The 16,015-nt window shown below is 51.2% G+C and overlaps 1 protein-coding gene across 3 annotated transcripts in view; it reads left to right on the forward strand.

Moving 5' to 3' along the window:
* The window catches only part of Hrh1 (histamine receptor H1), a 47,600-nt gene that overhangs the window by 25,740 nt on the left and 5,845 nt on the right, over positions 1 to 16,015 (forward strand). Inside the window, exon 1 of one of the 3 annotated variants that reach the window (XM_005387007.2) lies at positions 6,093 to 6,232. The exons of the other annotated variants lie outside the window; for them this stretch is intronic. The gene's annotated coding sequence lies outside the window, so the exon portion shown is untranslated. Of the gene's footprint in view, positions 1 to 6,092; positions 6,233 to 16,015 lie in introns of those variants that run through there. 3 annotated transcript variants of the gene reach the window in all.

Below are 16,015 nucleotides of genomic sequence, written 5' to 3' on the forward strand. Positions count from 1 at the left end.
AAAAAAAAAAAAAAAAAAAAAAAAAAAAAAAATTCTGTATCATTTAAAAAATAAAAAGAAAAGAAAAGAAATGAGATGTATCTGTATCAAATCCCCAAGCTGAATGCAATTACTATGTATTCCAAACATGCATGAATAAAAATAAAAACCTGTAAAGAACTCAGGGGGACAGTGTGCATCCTGGTCACAGTTGCTCTGTGCTCAGTAGCCCATTGGGCTGTGGGGCAGAGGGTGGGGTGCAGGAGATGTGGCATTTCATGGTATGATGTGTGACTCCTCATTGAAAGGAAGGCAACCCCAGCAGGGTGACCCTCGAAACAGCTGTCACCAGAGGACAGGTAGGGTCAGCATCCATGTGTATGAGGTAGTCAAGTCACAGGGACAGAAGGTAGTGTGGTGGGTGAGGGAGCTGGGGGGCCGTTGTTTAATAGTTGGGGAATTACATTTTCACAAGGTGGGAAGAGTTCTGGAGATTTGCTTCATAGCAGTCTGACTACAGCCACCAGGTATAGTATGCACACCTGTAATCCCAGCACACAGGAGGCTGAGGCAGGAGGATAATTTCAAGTTCAAGGCCAGCCTGGGCTACATAGCAAGACCCTGTCTCAAAAAACCAAAAACCAAACAAAATAACAGTGTGACTGTGTTGGACACAACTGAACCGCATGCCTAAAAGGAGTAGTTAAGGCGGAAAATTGTGTTTGAAGAGACACGGAGGAGATCCCTGCAAGTCAGAACATGGTTCCTGGCCAGGCTGTGGGGCAGTTACGGGTTGGGCAGAACAGAGTTCTGTTCATGAAGACCCATTAATTCATACACTAATATGCTTTATTTTATAAAAACAAAGAACAAAACAAAACTTTTGGAAAAGGAAGGAAAGAGGTATTGGAAATAGAGGCGTCACAAGGCCCTGGGTGAAACTCCATGCTCTGCCCCATGTGAGCCCTGTGACCTTCAGCACATTGGTTAGCCTCCTTCTGCCTTAGTTTCCTCATCTGGAGAAGTAATTAGCACAGTCATTGCACCTTGGTATTGGGGTGGGAGCCAACTAAGATGATGTCCGTAAGTCCCCAGGCCCCATGCCTGGCCTGGAGTAAGTGCTATCAGTGTCGGTCATCTGGCCATGGACAGCGGTGGCTGGATATGAGCCTCAAGGGGCTGAATGTAGTGGTTCATGCCTATAATCCCAGCACCTGGGAGGCTGAGGCAGGAGGCTCTCAAGTTCAAGGCCGGCCTGGGCTACATAGGAAGTTTAAGGGCAGTCTGGATGACATATGAGAACCCTATCTCAAAAATAATTTTTTTAATAAAAAAAATTTAATAGCCCCATGGTCACACAGCAGTAACAGTGCACCCAGACTGATGTCAAGACATCAGATTGGTTTCTGCTGTCTTACACAGGGAAAGTCATGCTGGGTTTGTTTTGTTCTTGCTATACTGGGTTTAAACCCTGGGCCTTTGCATTGAGCTACATCTCCAGCTCTTTTCTTAAAAAAATTTTGAGACCGGCTCTCACTAAGTTACCAAGTTGTCCAGGCTGGGCTCGAACTTGAGATTCTCCCGCCTCAGCCTCCCAGCGTGTTGGGGTGACAGATGTGCACCACTGTACCCAGCAGTGTTTACCTTTCTAGTCGAGGGTGGTCCCTGGAGACCTTTCTTGCCCACCCCTATGAGACCTTGTCACACTCAAAGAACACACAAGTTCAAGGTCAGACAGCCACAGACAAGTGTTCGGTACTTGTCAAGTTCCCTTGTTTACTTCCTTCCTCTAAGTAGAATCCTACTGTGCACATTATGCTGCTACTTTTCTTACCTTTCTCCTGCACCTTTTCTTTCTTCCTTTCTGTGTGCGAGGGATACTGGGGTGCACCCCAGGACCTTGTGCATGCTAGGCAAGTGCTCTGCCACAGAGCCATATCTCCGCCCTGCCTATAGTTTTTATAGGTTCTCTATTTTATTTATTTATTTTTGCAGTACCGGGGATTGAACTCAGGACCTTGCCCTTGCCAGACAGGTGCTTGTGTCACTGAGCTATATCCCCAGCCCCCTGCCTATAGTTTTTAACATTGCCCTATGTCAGTTTTCTTTTTTTAAGAGTCCAGCCAAATGTGATGGCACAGGCCTGTAATCCCAGCACCACAGGGCTGAGAGGAGAATCACTGAAAGTTTGAGGCTAGCCTAAGGTATGTAATAAGGTCAAGGATGGCCTGAACTGCATAGCTGGGCACTGTCTCAAAACAACAAAATAAATTTAAAAGATTCATTTTTTATGACAGAGTGTCATCTAGAATCCTGCTCCCTTAGGAGCACAGTGGAGGCAGCTGGCCAGGGCCTGGCCCTGCAGCTGGGAGGAGGAGGAGGAGGAGGAGCCAGGCTGGGCGAGCCCTGGAGCCCCTGCCCCTGTGTTGAGGGGAACTGAGTTTAGGGGAAGGCAGCCTGCGTACCCAGGAGTATGACTACCTGCTGATTCGCAGTTCTTACGTGGGCCAGCGGTGCCTGGTTTTCTTCCCGAAGTCACATTCCTGTGTTCAGCCTGCCTGAGTAATGGGCCCGGGCTGGATGTTTCTTAGAAAATGCTCGGCATTGCCAGGAAGACCTCGACATGGCCAACAGAGTGTTCCCCAGGTCTCTTCAGCAGGGCAACCTTGGGCGCTGGACCCCTCAACATGCTCAAGTGACTGCCTTGTTGCTCTCGAGGCTTTGTGATTTTTGGTTAAAACGCTCTTGAGGAGTTCGGCTCAGGGACATTAGCTCCATCTGCAGCCCCCCAGGGCCTCCGCAGCTTCCGAGTGAAACTCCGTGCCTTAAGCAGTAGCAGCCATGCCCCTCACCTGCCTGCAACTTTCTCCAGGGGTCCAAGTACTCTTGGGGGCCTCAGAAGGTGGGATGGCCCCACATCCGTCTATCTGTCTTTTTCTTTCTTTCCTTCCTTCCTTTCCTCTCTCCCTCTCTCCCTCTCTCTTCCCTCCCTCCCTTCCTTGTTTTCCTTCTCCAAGGGGCTGGGGATAGATCAGCATGCCTGGCCGGGCCTGTACCACTGAGCCACTCACTGGGCACTGGCTTGTGCTCCTCGAGGTTCATCCGTGTGTCCTCTCGCAGCTGAGCCGTGTTCCGCTGTGCGCACACACCTCGCTCTCTGTCCTCGGCAGCTGCTCCCGGGCTGCTCCCACCTTCTGGTTATTGAGAACAGTGCTGCCGTGGCCCCAGGCTTGTCCGTTCCTCGGAGATTCTCTGGGGCTGGGTGAGACGTGGGTTCCATGCTCAGTGCCACACACACAGACTCACACACACATGCACACATAGACACACACACAGACTCACAGACATGCAGACACACGTGCCCGCACACAGACACACATGCACACACATACACAGACTCACACACACATGCACACATAGACACACACACAGACTCACAGACATGCAGACACACGTGCCCGCACACAGACACACATGCACACACATACACAGACTCACACACACACATGCACACACATAGACTCACATAGACTCTCATACGTGCACACACAGACATAGACACACATGCACAGACACACACACAGAGACACATGCACATGCACACAGACACACACAGACATGTACACACACAGACTCACAGACACAGACTCACACACACACGGACACACAGAAACACACAGACTCACACACATGCACACACACATACAGACATGCACAGATAACACACAGGCACACACATGTACCTGCACACACAGAGAGACACACATACACACAGATGCACATGCACACAGATGCACATGCACACAGACACATACACACACAGATACACACACTCACAAACACACACAGACTCACATAGACACAGACTCCCGCAGATTCACACACACACACACAGACTGACACACGGACTCACAGACTCATGCTGCCGACAACTGATTATTTTTCCACTCCCCAGACTCTGATTGTTTTGATAAGCCCACATCGGTTCCTGTATGGTTGCAATCCCAGGCATTGGGTAGAATTTTAATGAAAACACCAGAATCCGGGGCTGTTCATTTGTTTGTCCCCCTCCCCGCCCCCGACGAACTCGCTGCGCTGGCCCAGTTGCTTGAGGCCAGTGGAGGTTTGCGTGAGCTCTGGAGGACAGACGGAGGGAGAAGCCAGTGGAGTAAAGTAGGCATGCAGGACATGTCCCCTTCGAAGGGGGATGGATGCAGGTTGACAGCATGGTACAGGGGTTCATGTTGCTGACTGAAACATGCTGTGTGGCCAGAGCCCACCTGCATCCGTGTCAAGGCAGAACAAGTGGGTGTGAAGCCCTGAGGCAGCACCCACCTATCAAGGCCCCCACCTTTTACAGCGCCTGCACATCAGGTGCTCTGTGACAGTGTCCCAGTGTGGCAGAGGCGTGTCCCCAGCCTGGAGCCACGCTCCTGAGAGGCAGGTGCTCCTCAAAGAGCTCTCTGGATTTGGGGGACTTAGGGTTCCTTTAGCTCAGTTCTAAGTTTCTCTGAGGAGCCCGTGGGGGGCCTGGGCCTCCTGTCCACTCCTCCAGCATCTGCTTATTTGTTTTCCTACACTTTGCACAAGCCAGGAGTTAGGAGCCTGGTATTTGGGGCAGAGAGAGAAGAGATGCATCTGGTCTGGGAGGAATGGGGCCCCCTCCGGCTCCCAGACTTTCACGTTAGGAATGTCAATTTTAATTTTGAGCCAGACTCAGAGAGTTAGACTTTACTGTTGGGCATGGTGGTGCATGCATGTCACTCCAGCACTCAGGAGGCTGAGGCAGGAGGATTCCTGTGTGATTGAGACCAGCCTGGGGTGCATAGCAAGACCCATCTCAAAAATGAAAGAAAGAAAGAAAGAAAGAAAGAAAGAAAGAAAGACCAAAAGAAAGAAAGAAAGAAAGAAAGAAACAGTCAAACATTGCATTTTCTCTTATGGGAGAAACCTGAAATATAAATAAATAAATTGGTGAAATGAAGGCAAGATGATAGGAAATGAGAAGATAGCGTCCTGGAGACGGGGAAGGGGCCAGGGCTTGAAAGCGATCCAGATGTGCTATGTGCCTGCCCCGGCTCCCAGCATGAGCATCACTCTCCCGCCCCTCTAATGCGGCTGACAGAAGAAAACAGTGTAGACGCGCCAGCCAGGCTTCACGGCCCAGCGGACCACGGCCTCCAAGGACTTCATCTGGACACGTGGGTGACAATGACAGTTCCTACCCCCAGGCGGCTGAGGGTTAAGGGAGATGATGCAGGGCTGGGTGCAGCTCCCTGGTCCAGAGCTTGCTCAGCAAGTGCAAGGTCCTGCATCTGCCCCAGCACCAAGCACAAACGCGCTGAGAGGTCTCAATACATGTGACGCTGCTAGGAGTGGTGGCACACTCCTGTCATCCTAGCATTCATGAGGCCGAGTCAGGAAGGTCGCTTTTGAGAGTAGCCTGGGTTACATAGTGGGTTCAAGGCCAGTGCAGACTAAGACAGAATTCCTAGAATCAGATACCTGCAGAATCACCTTTTCTGCAGAGAGAGACAGATGGATAGAGAGATGTCTTCTAAGTCTGGATGCCTGAGCTTTTTGTTCCTGCCTCCTTGCTGGGCTGCTTTGAACTTTTTTGCATCCCTGGGGACTGAACCCAGGACCTTTCCATAGAGCTACATCCCAGGCCTTGTGGTATTTTTTGTTTGGAGACAGGGTCTCCCTAAATTGCTAACTTGTCCAGGCTGGGCTTGAACTTATGATTCTCCTGCTGCAGCCTCCAGGAGTGCTGGGATTATAAGCCTGCACCACCACACCTGGCTCTTTTCCTCTTGACTGTGTGCGAACCAGTCCAGCTGGTGGGAAGGACATGCTGCTCCTTGAGGCCTTTGGCCTGCTGGGAGGGGCAGGATGAGACAGGCAGAGATGGGAGGACGGGCCGAGGCTTCCACACAGCGCTCGGGCCCCGGAGCACACTGCACAGGTACTTGGTGACTGCTCCCTGAGCCCAAGGACACAGGTCTGACTCAGACCTGAAGCTGACACCAGTCTAATGGGACAGTCTGGTCAGTAATTAAGCAATTACAGCCTAGCTTGTGAGGGTTATAAAAAAAATGCAAAATTCAGGAAAAGCCGGGAGGGAGGAGGGCGCTAAGAGCTCTGCGTGTGGGTGAGGACAGGAGGTCACAGCTGGCTGTGAAGGGCCGACAGGTGGTTTAGCAGGCTGGGGAGAGGACAGCATCCCGGCAGAACAGCGGTGGCCACGGCACAGGTGACAGAGGCAGGGCTGCACCGTGCTGGGGACAGGGGGCCAGACGCATGTGGGCGGGCTCTGAGAGCTTCCATGGGTCAGGAGAGGGGGAGAGGGACAGGGACAGTGCGGGCGGCAGGTGGGAGGGGGCCCTGGGCTCTGCGGGCAAGGGCCGAAGCAGCGAGTGGCACTGGGCAGTGATGTGCGGGAGCTCCCGTGGGTGCTGACTTCTGTGTGTCTGGGACAGGGACAGTTCTCATGTGCATTTTTTCCTCGACTGTTGGACTTGGACATGAGTGTGTTCTTTGTTTTTTGAGACAGTCTTCCTATATAGCCCAGGCTGGCCTTGTACTTGCTGCAATCCTCCTTCTGCCTCCAAAGTCCTGGGGTGATAGGCGTGCATCACCAGACAGATTTGGGGGAACCTGACCAGGAGCAGGGGCCCAGTTAGCAGGCCATCACCACACCGGAGAGGAGACAGCGCTCAGGCTGAGCCCAGAGGGGCAGCACAGCGTGGCTGGGATGTCAGCGCCGCCATCTGCCGGGCCGAGTTTAAAGCAGGGCTGGGCGAGAGACCCAGTGCCAGGAGGGAAATGCCTTTCACCTGTGCAGCCGCCACGATCTTAATCACTTCCTGGAGACTCAGTGTTTGTGGAGCACCCAGAAGGAAGCGTATTTGAGCGGCCCTGGCAGTCCAGCAGGGTGCCTGGCATCATTGAGGCCATGCCCTGCGCCCAGAGTGCTCTGGAGTGAGGAGTGCGTCCTTGTACAGCTTTGTCCCAGCTGTGCCGGCAGCCCCTGGGGACCGTCAGCAGTCAGCCACTGGGACAGAGAGTTCCTGGGGTGAACTCACCAGGGCCTGGCTTGGGGAAAGGGAGGCTCATTGATGACTCTGTCTCCAGCAGCTTGGCCAGCAGCTACCAGTTACTGCTGTATTAATCATCCCGAAAGCAGTAATAAATGGCATAGCAGGAACTCCTGACCTGGGCCCGTTGGACCAGACTGTTTGTTGTTCGTCGTTTCACGAGCTTCGTGGGGAGGCAGGGATAGAAGTCTCGGCCACGCCAGGCCCATTTGGAGAGTTTTTCAAGGCCCTGATGCCTGGAACAGTCAAATCGGGATCTTATGCAGTGGGTAGGACCCAGGCAAAGTTTTTGTTGTTGTTGTTTTTTTTTTGGTCTTTTTGAGACAAGGTCTTATTCTGCAGTTCAGGCTGGCCTTGAACTCACTTTGTAGCCCGGCTGGCCTTGAACTCACCGCAGGCCTCCTGCCTCAGCCTCCTGAGTGCTGGGATTACAGGCGTGTGTGCCGCCACACCCAACCAGGCAAGGCTATTTCCAAGAATCCCGTGTGACCTCACTGCAGGCCAAGGCTGAGAGCTGCTGGGCTGGGCGGCTCTGTTCTTGTAAAGACAAGAATCGAGTTGACACTTAAATTCGTTCATTCATTCACTCACTCATTCAGTAGAACAGAGAACACTACCTGCCTTAGGAGGGATGTGAAAACAATAGTGTTTTGTAGTCCTGTAATTCTGCCATTGTGAAAATGTACAAATGCAGTCACACAGTAAGTAACCTTTTGGGGTTGGCTGTCTTGCTCAGCATCATGCCCTGGACATGCACGGTTGTTGCATTCATCCATAGCCTGTTTTTCTCCAGCGCTGGGCCTTGGACCCAGGGCCTTGTGCATGCCAAGCACGCACTTTACCTCTGACTGCACGCGGCGCCTAGGTTGCTCCCACCTATAGCAGAGTAGGGTCCTGTCATGCGCAGGTGTCACCTTAGCTTAGCTGTTCACCCGGGAAGCCTCTGCTGGAGCCTCCGTGTCTGCCTGTTAGGGACGAGGTGCCCAGAAACACTCGCATGCCAGCCCAGGTGTGAACCTAGGTGGACTTTCTCTGAGACAAATGCTACAGTGCAATCATGGAGTTGGATGGCGGTTGCCTTTTTCCAGTACTGGGGACTGAACCCAGGGCCTGGCAATGGGCTATGCCCCCAGCCCTGTTTTTATTTTGTTTTGATACAGGGCCCACCAGCCACTTGAGCGGGAGTCACGTGAATTCTGTTGGGGAAGAGTTTGTGGCCCTGGCCTACCTTGATTCTCTTATCAGTACCTGTGGGGTTCAGCATTTGCACAAGTTCTCCCTCTAGAATATGTGGTACCCTCCACCCCGCAAGGATCTGTCTGCTGAGCGTGAGATTCTGAGCCAACTCTTCCCTCTCTGAGAATCTGAGACCTGTTCTGCCTGCATCCTGTGCCCGTGCCAGCTGCCGGGAAGTCTGCTTGCCTCCTCCTGTGGGTAGGGGCTGCTCTTGCTGCCCGTGGTTAAGATTTTCTCTTTGTCCTTTGCCTCCTGTGTCTTGGTGTGAATTGGGGAGCAGTTCACAGGGCCGAGGTCTGCTGAGTTCTGGATTCTGTAGGTTTCCGTCTCTTCTGTATGTTTCCCTCTCTCCTCATGTCCTTCCAGGACTGTGACCACAGGAATATTAGCCAGAGGACCGGGAGTGGGTAGGAGGGGTGCCCACTGCTACCTGGAAGGAGGAAAAATCGGGTTCCCCTAGGCTCCTGCCAGGACTCTGGGGTGCTCCCTGGCCAGGCCGGGTGGGACACATCTCTCCTGCCGTGCATGTGCTTTCATATGGGCTGGACCCTGCTAGGGCTGCAGGTGCCACCACAGGTGGCTGGGTTGCCCCTTTTGGCTTGCTGGGGTGAAGTCTCATGCCAGCCTTTGCTGGCCAGGACGGCAGTGGGGCTACCGTGTCGGCTGTGGTGTCTGGCTGGGACAGAGCCATGCTGTTGTCACATTGTTCTATTTTGCTAGGCTGCCCTCTTCCTGGTCTTGTGGCTCAACACCCTGGCTTCCCTGGGGGCTGTTGGGATTGTTTGCTTTGGTTTGTGCACATTGGTGCTTCTGAATTGTCAGCTTCTCCAGCTCAGGGTCTCAGACCCGTGCGCCTGGACGAGGGCAGAGGACGCCCACCCCTGCGTGGTTCTGCGGGTCCCAAGGCTTGGAGGTCGTCTGTCTGTACCTCTGCGCTTGTCAGAGTCCTTACATCCGTCTTAAATACTTAGTCACTCTGCTGTCTCGGAGACCAACACCTGATGCCAACAGATCAAAGCAGAGATGATCTGGCTCGCAGTTTGCCGGGGTTTCTCTGTGATGCCTGCCTGGCGAGGGCAGCCTGGCACAGGGCATGCGGAGGAGGAGGAGCTGTTTGTGGGAAGCAGCTATTGAAGGGAGGAGCCAGGAAGAAACGAACCCATCCAGGCCATGCCCCAGTGACCCTCCCAGCGTCACATCAGCCATAACCTCCTCAGTGAGCCGATCCACTGATCAGCATCATACCCACCCCCAGTCTCCTCCCAAAGCCCCGCCCAGGAGAGCATGCAGCTTTGGGGACGTCTAGATCAAACCCTAACAAATACAAGTTCAGGGTTTTCTGGTATCGATTTTCTGGTATCGTTGGTTTTTGTTGTCTGTTTTGTATATTTGAGACAGTATCTTGCTGTTTCCTAGGCAAGTCCCCTGCCTTATGTCACCACCCTGGTGACCAAGCCTCCAACAGGTGACACCCTGGGGACATGCACATACCCAGCCAACAGCACCCTTGTAAGTGGTACACCTGCATCTCCCCCCGGTCCTCTTGCTGTGTTTTCTGTTGTGCAGCCACACATGCCAGCCTGGTACCAGGCATGGAGAAATGGCAGCGAGGGAAGGGGCAGGGTGTCTGGTGTCAGAAAGGGAGCATCCCCGTGATGTTCATGTTAGTCAGCTTCCCATTACTATAACAAAATGCCAGAGATAATTGACTTAAGTGTAGGAAAGGTTAATTTGGGCTCACAATTTCAGAAGTTGAACCCACTTGCTTTTGGGCCCTTGATGAAGCATAAACCGTGGCCCAGGAGCATGATGGAGCAAAGCTGCCCAGCTCATGGTGCCTTGGCCCAGGTGACCCCCCTGCCTCAGCCTTTAGAATAGCTGGGTTTCCAGGCACATACCAGCTTGTCCAGGGCCTTTGTTTGCCCTTGGCAGAAGAATCAGAAGTGTCTGTAAACAAACCTGGACAAGCGTGTGGGGAGAAGGGAGTCCAAGGGAGCTGGGCATGGGAGTGCACACTGGTAATCCCAACAACCAGGAGGCTGAGGCTGGAGGATCACCATGAGTTCCAGGCCAGCCTGGGCTACATAGTGAGTTCAAGGACAGCTTGAACTACATAGTGAAACCTTGTCTCAAAAATTAGAGAGAGCCTAGAGGTGAACAAGAAGGGAGGCCAGGCCCAAATCACCTTCCTGAAGGAGACAAATTAGACTCCTGATTACCTCAGAGCCCTCCCTGTAAATGCCACCACTGTCTCTTTTCTCCCAGCAGTTTTATTTATTGCAATATCATAATTTTTTTAAGAAGACAGCATTCTGGGTAACTTTGGTCTTTGAAGGTAGCTTTCCCAAGGCTTCATCTTCAGGGATTTGGAACAAAAGGGAAACATCTATCATGTCCTGAAGTGCTTGTGTGTACGCCTGTCTGATTTTAGCACGGATGCTCATGTTTTCCATTTGATGGAATCTGTATGTACAGTGCTCTTTTGCTGCCTTCTCTTCTGGTGAAAAGCAGACTGGGAAGTGAAGGGGAGGATGTGAAGGTCACTTCAAGGTCATAGAAGGTGGGCATCCCAGCACTCCGGAGGCTGAGGCAGGAGGATTGATGTGAGTTCCAGGCCAGCCCAAGCTACATAGTGAGTTCAAGGCCAGCCTGAACTGCATAGCAGGGCCCTGTCTCAAACAACCAAAAACACAATACAAAACAAAATTTGCTCTTTAGTCTCTCTTGGATCTTTTGGTTTGGGTTTTTTGTAGTATTGAGGCTCAAACCCAGAGCCTTGCCCGTGGGAGGTGACTGCTGTACCACCAAGCCATGCCCCACGCCATGTTTTGCTTTTCTGCACGGGGCTCAGAGCCCTCATGGTCCCAAACTTAGTCTCCTCATCTCTAAAATGGGGTGGTGGTGGTTTCATTTTTGTGTGAGGATTGACAGGACCACATGGAGGCCTCCCAGCTGACACTGGTGTGTGGAAAGTCCCCAAATACTTAAGCACTATATTTTGCTTTTTCTTTGCTCCTTTTGCAGGCCAAAGGTCAGCAGTCCCTAAATAGGTCAGCAGTCACTCTGATTCCTTTTGTCAATTTTTTTTATTTTGCTCTTTATTTCTACTTTGCTTTACTACTAAGATGGGAGAAATTGTATGGTGTTTAAGCTTGTGTGTCTGATTTAGTTTAACATTATGTTTTCAAGGTGCATCCATTTTCCTACAAATGACTCAAGTTTATCCTTCTTTATGGCAGAGTAGTACTCCATTATGTATAGAGACCATATTTTCTTTATGTGTTCATCTGATGATGGACATATGGGCTGTTTCCAGGATTTAGCTGTCATGAATTGTGCTGCTGCAAACAGTGGTATGCACGTACTGCTGTAATATGGTGTTTTTTGTTTTGTTTTGTTTTTTTGTAGTGCTGGGGATGGAACCCAGGGCCTCACACATGCTAGCAAGCGCTCACTACTGAGCCATCCTCCAGCCCTCTAGATCTATTTTATCTAAGTCTTGGTATGGAAGCCGTCCGTGCCGAGTACCCTGCTTGCTGTCACTGAAATGACACTGAGGGTCTCAGAAGGGAGCCTCTCTCTAGCCCTGGTAGGGAGAAATGGAGAAGTGGATGTTACATAGCTGCAGAGATGGGGCGCCAGGAAGTCTTGCTTGAGCCGCTGTGTGCTTCTTTAACAATGTTATTGCGGTAGGATTTACACACCATAAAACCCTCCCCCATCCTAAGTGAATCCTAAAATTCAGCTGTTGTCACTGTTTACAGAGTATCCATTTATATCATTCCCAAGACCAGCCTGGGCCGCTTAGTGACTTAGCAAAAGAAAAAGTCTAAATAAAGGGCTAGGGATAGAGCTCCGTGCAAAGCCCCTGGGTCTGACCTCTGGGACCAGAAAAAAAGAAAAAGCCCTATTTGATGCTTCACTGGCATCTCCATCCTGCGGCCAGTGGTGGCATCTGAGTGACAGCTGCCCTGTGCCGGCAGAACAGAGACCTGGTCTCTGCCTGCTCTCTGCAGGCCCTGTTCTCCACTGCTAGAAAAGCCCGAGGACCACTGCTACCCCAAGGTCATCTGGGACACCCGAGGCCCTGTCGCAGGGCCCGAGCTTAGGGGGCTCCGTGGGCATCTGCAGTCCACTGTGGGTGTCACGTCAGCCACGTCGCTAACCCTCGTGCCGCATGGAACCGAGCCCTGGTGGCCTTGGGAAAATACGTGCCCCCTACATGGCTCCCTTTTCTTGGAAATTACCGTGAAGAAACTGGGATCACCAGGGAAGCCAAGGGCGGGGAAGCTAGGAATGGGGTGCAGCAGGCAAGGCCCTTTAGAAGCTATCAAGACAGGAAGCCTGAATTCTCACTTTCACCCGGGGAAATAAAAGAGGTGTCAAGCATTCCTCACTATTTTTTAAGAAAACAGCTCTTTATTTTTTTAATTGAAGAAATCCATTTCCACCCATCCTAAGTGAATTGTAAAGTTCAATTATTGTCCCTGTTAGCAGAGTCATCTAAATGTAATTTTAGACACTTTCATCAAAACACCTTCTTAAAAAATGAATGCAGTTGCCAGGCATGGTAGCACAAACCTGTGATCCCAGCGTGCAGGAGCCTGAGGCAGGAGGATCGCTTTCAGTTCAAAGCAAATGAGGGTTATAGAATGAGTTCAAGGCCAGTCTGAACTACCTAATGAGACCCTGTCTCAAAAAAAAAGAAAGAAAAAAGAAAAAGAATGACAAAAAATGACTATAGTTCCTATTTTCCCTAAGACAATCTCATTCCTGAAATCTTAGGAAATATCAAAGATAATAAGTATCATCCAAGACTCATGAAAATTATTATGAACATAACAGAGGCTCCCCTTCAATTTAACCCATTATAACTAGACTTAGCACCATTCTGTACAATGTCTTTCATAAATTTAATTCCATGATAAGCATTTTCCCAAACTATTACCATTGCTTGATAGATGTGATTGTCAATGACAGTGGTATATTCTATTCTGTAGCTGCTCTGCTGAGTGAATTTATTTTCTGTTATTGTAGCAAAATGCCTGAGGCAGGCTAACTGGAGAAAAGAGGTTGCTTAGCTCATAGGTTTTTGTTTGTGTGTGTGTGTGTTTGTTTGTTTTGGAGACAGGGTCTCACTGTGTAGTTCAGACTGGCCTTGAACTCACTATGTGGCCCAGGCTGGCCTTGAAGCAATCCTCCTGCCTCAGCCTCCCAAGTGCTGGGATTATAGGCATGTGGCACCATGCCACATAGTTCATAGTTTTGAAGGCTGAAAGCACAGAATTAGACCTTCCGTTGGTTTGACCTCCAGCTGGAACACAAGCACAAAGGATAGGTAATATCACAAGACAGGAAGCCAGAGAGAGACCCAGGGCTCCCAACTTCCTCTCTTGAGACTTCAGGAGTCCCCCAAGAGCCACATTCCTAGGGCAGGCCACAGTGTCCCAGGACCTCTCAGCAGGCCCTCCCAACTCACAAGTCCCCTGCCTTATGTCACCACCCTGGTGACCAAGCCTCCAACAGGTGACACCCTGGGGACATGCACATACCCACCCCACAGCACCCTTGTAAGTGGTACACCTGCATCTCCCCCCAGTCCTCTTGCTGTGTTTTCTGTTGTGCACCCACACATGCCAGCCTGGTACCAGGCATGGAGAAATGGCAGCGAGGGAAGGGGCAGGGTGTCTGGTGTCAGAAAGGGAGCATCCCTGTGATGTTCATGTTAGTCAGCTTCCCATTACTATAACAAAATGCCAGAGATAATTGACTTAAGTGTAGGAAAGGTTAATTTGGGCTCACAATTTCAGAAGTTGAACCCACTTGCTTTTGGGTCCTTGTTATGGCTTATGTCTGGGTGTCCCCCCAAAGCCTCATGTGGCCATGGGGCAGGCTTTTAAAGTTTGATTGATTAGGGGTGTGAGAGCTGCACCCGCCCTGGGGTGGATAGTTTGCATATGTAAGGGAGAGGAAGCGGGTGCTTGAGGCGATTCCTCCCCCATTCCTCCCTGGTGTGTGGTTGTGGCTTTTGCTGTGTTCTACCACCATGAGCTGTAGCTCTCTGCCATGTGCCACTCTGCCTTATAACCTGCCAACTATGGACTGAAACCTCCACAAACTGTAAGTGAAATAAACCTTTCCTTCCTTCATTTTGGGCATCAGTATTTTGTCCCAGCAATGAGAGAAAAGTAACCAAGACAGTCCTTCATAAAGCATAAACCACAGGCCAGGTGCATGATGGAGCAAAGCTGCTCAGCTCCTGGTGGCTTTCAGGAAGTTACCAATTACACTTCCATTTGGAATTTAGTCACAAGGTTCCATCCAGCCCCAGAGGAGCCTGGGAAGTGTAGTTGGTGCTCCAGGCAGCACCACACACAGCTCTAAAGCAGCGTTGTCTTCCGATCCCAGAAGGGACTATCTGCATTCTGACTCAGTAAAAAACAGGGTGGGGGTCAAGGGGATTTGCTATATCCTGGCAGAACCAGCTGTGGGTGGTGATGCCACTCACCTAGAAACAGAAAAAAAAAAATGACAGTTGCAATAATTGAGCACCTTCTTTATGCCAGGTACTGTAGGAGGTGGTTGGGGTGCTATATCTAAAAGCACTGCCTGAGGGTTAGGATGTGGTCCAGTCCAGAGAATTCCCCAAAGTATAAGACCAACATCTGTGCATCGTACCTAAGTAAGGAGTTGTCCAGAAAGTGTCTGATTTGGAATCAGATCCAAGTTCCGTCTTGCTGCACACTTCCTGCAATCGAAGCCCCTTGTGATCTTGGGTGACATCTGTCCCCTCTCTTCTCCCCTTCCTCCCTCCTTCCTTTCCTCCTTCTTTCTGAACTGGGATTGAACCCTTCCCTCTGAGCTACATCCCAGCTCCTTTTATTTATGTTTTACATTTTGAGCCGGGGTCTCACTACAGTGTGAAGTTGCCAAAGCTGGGCTCGAATTCAGTCTTCCTAGGGTTGCTGGTGCGTGGCACCCTGCCTAGCAAAGTCTGTTTTTACAAAGCCCTGCTTCGCTCGGAGCTGAGAGCTGGGGTCTCAGGCCAGTGATGGGCTGTGGGCTTCTGGGCTCACCTTCTTCAGTGAGATGCTCCTCTCCCCCAGTGCATACCTGGCAGCATCAGATGTTTGGTCCTCACCACCTGGGAGGAGGTGGCTGCTACTGGGACCTAGTGGATAGCTACTAGGGACGTTGCCAAATGTCCTAGGGGCACAGGACAGCCCACCACAGCAGAAGGTGACACCAAGCAGCACAGTGTGGATGCTACCAAGGCCGAGAAACCAGTTAGAGTACAGCACCCACTTCCTGGCTATGCTGCCTGCAGTGAATTGCTTTGCCTCTCTGAGCTTGAGCTGACCGTTTATTTCCTCCTCACTAGCTGGGGACTGTCAGTCTCCCTCATGGGCTTTTAATAACTGATATCTGAGAAGCGCCCTGGGCTTGACTCATCAGGTCTCAGCTGCCTGCCCACATCCTGGGCTCGAGGGAATGATGCTGGCTCATAGCTCACAGGTCTGGTACAAGGCCATCACCTTACTACAGACATGATGGTCTGCATCTACGCTTCAGCCCGTAGAGATGAAGGTCTGCTTCTGCTCTGGACAGTCAGCAGTGCTTTGGGCTGTGCAGAGCCGATCCTCCTGGAGCTAGAGAGAGGGGACAGCCACAGACAGAGCGCCAGCCCTGAGGGTGGCAGAGCA

This window comes from Chinchilla lanigera, unplaced genomic scaffold (genome assembly GCF_000276665.1).
Source record: "Chinchilla lanigera isolate Chin_1 unplaced genomic scaffold, ChiLan1.0 scaffold00028, whole genome shotgun sequence".
Classification (NCBI taxonomy): Eukaryota; Metazoa; Chordata; class Mammalia; order Rodentia; family Chinchillidae; genus Chinchilla; species Chinchilla lanigera.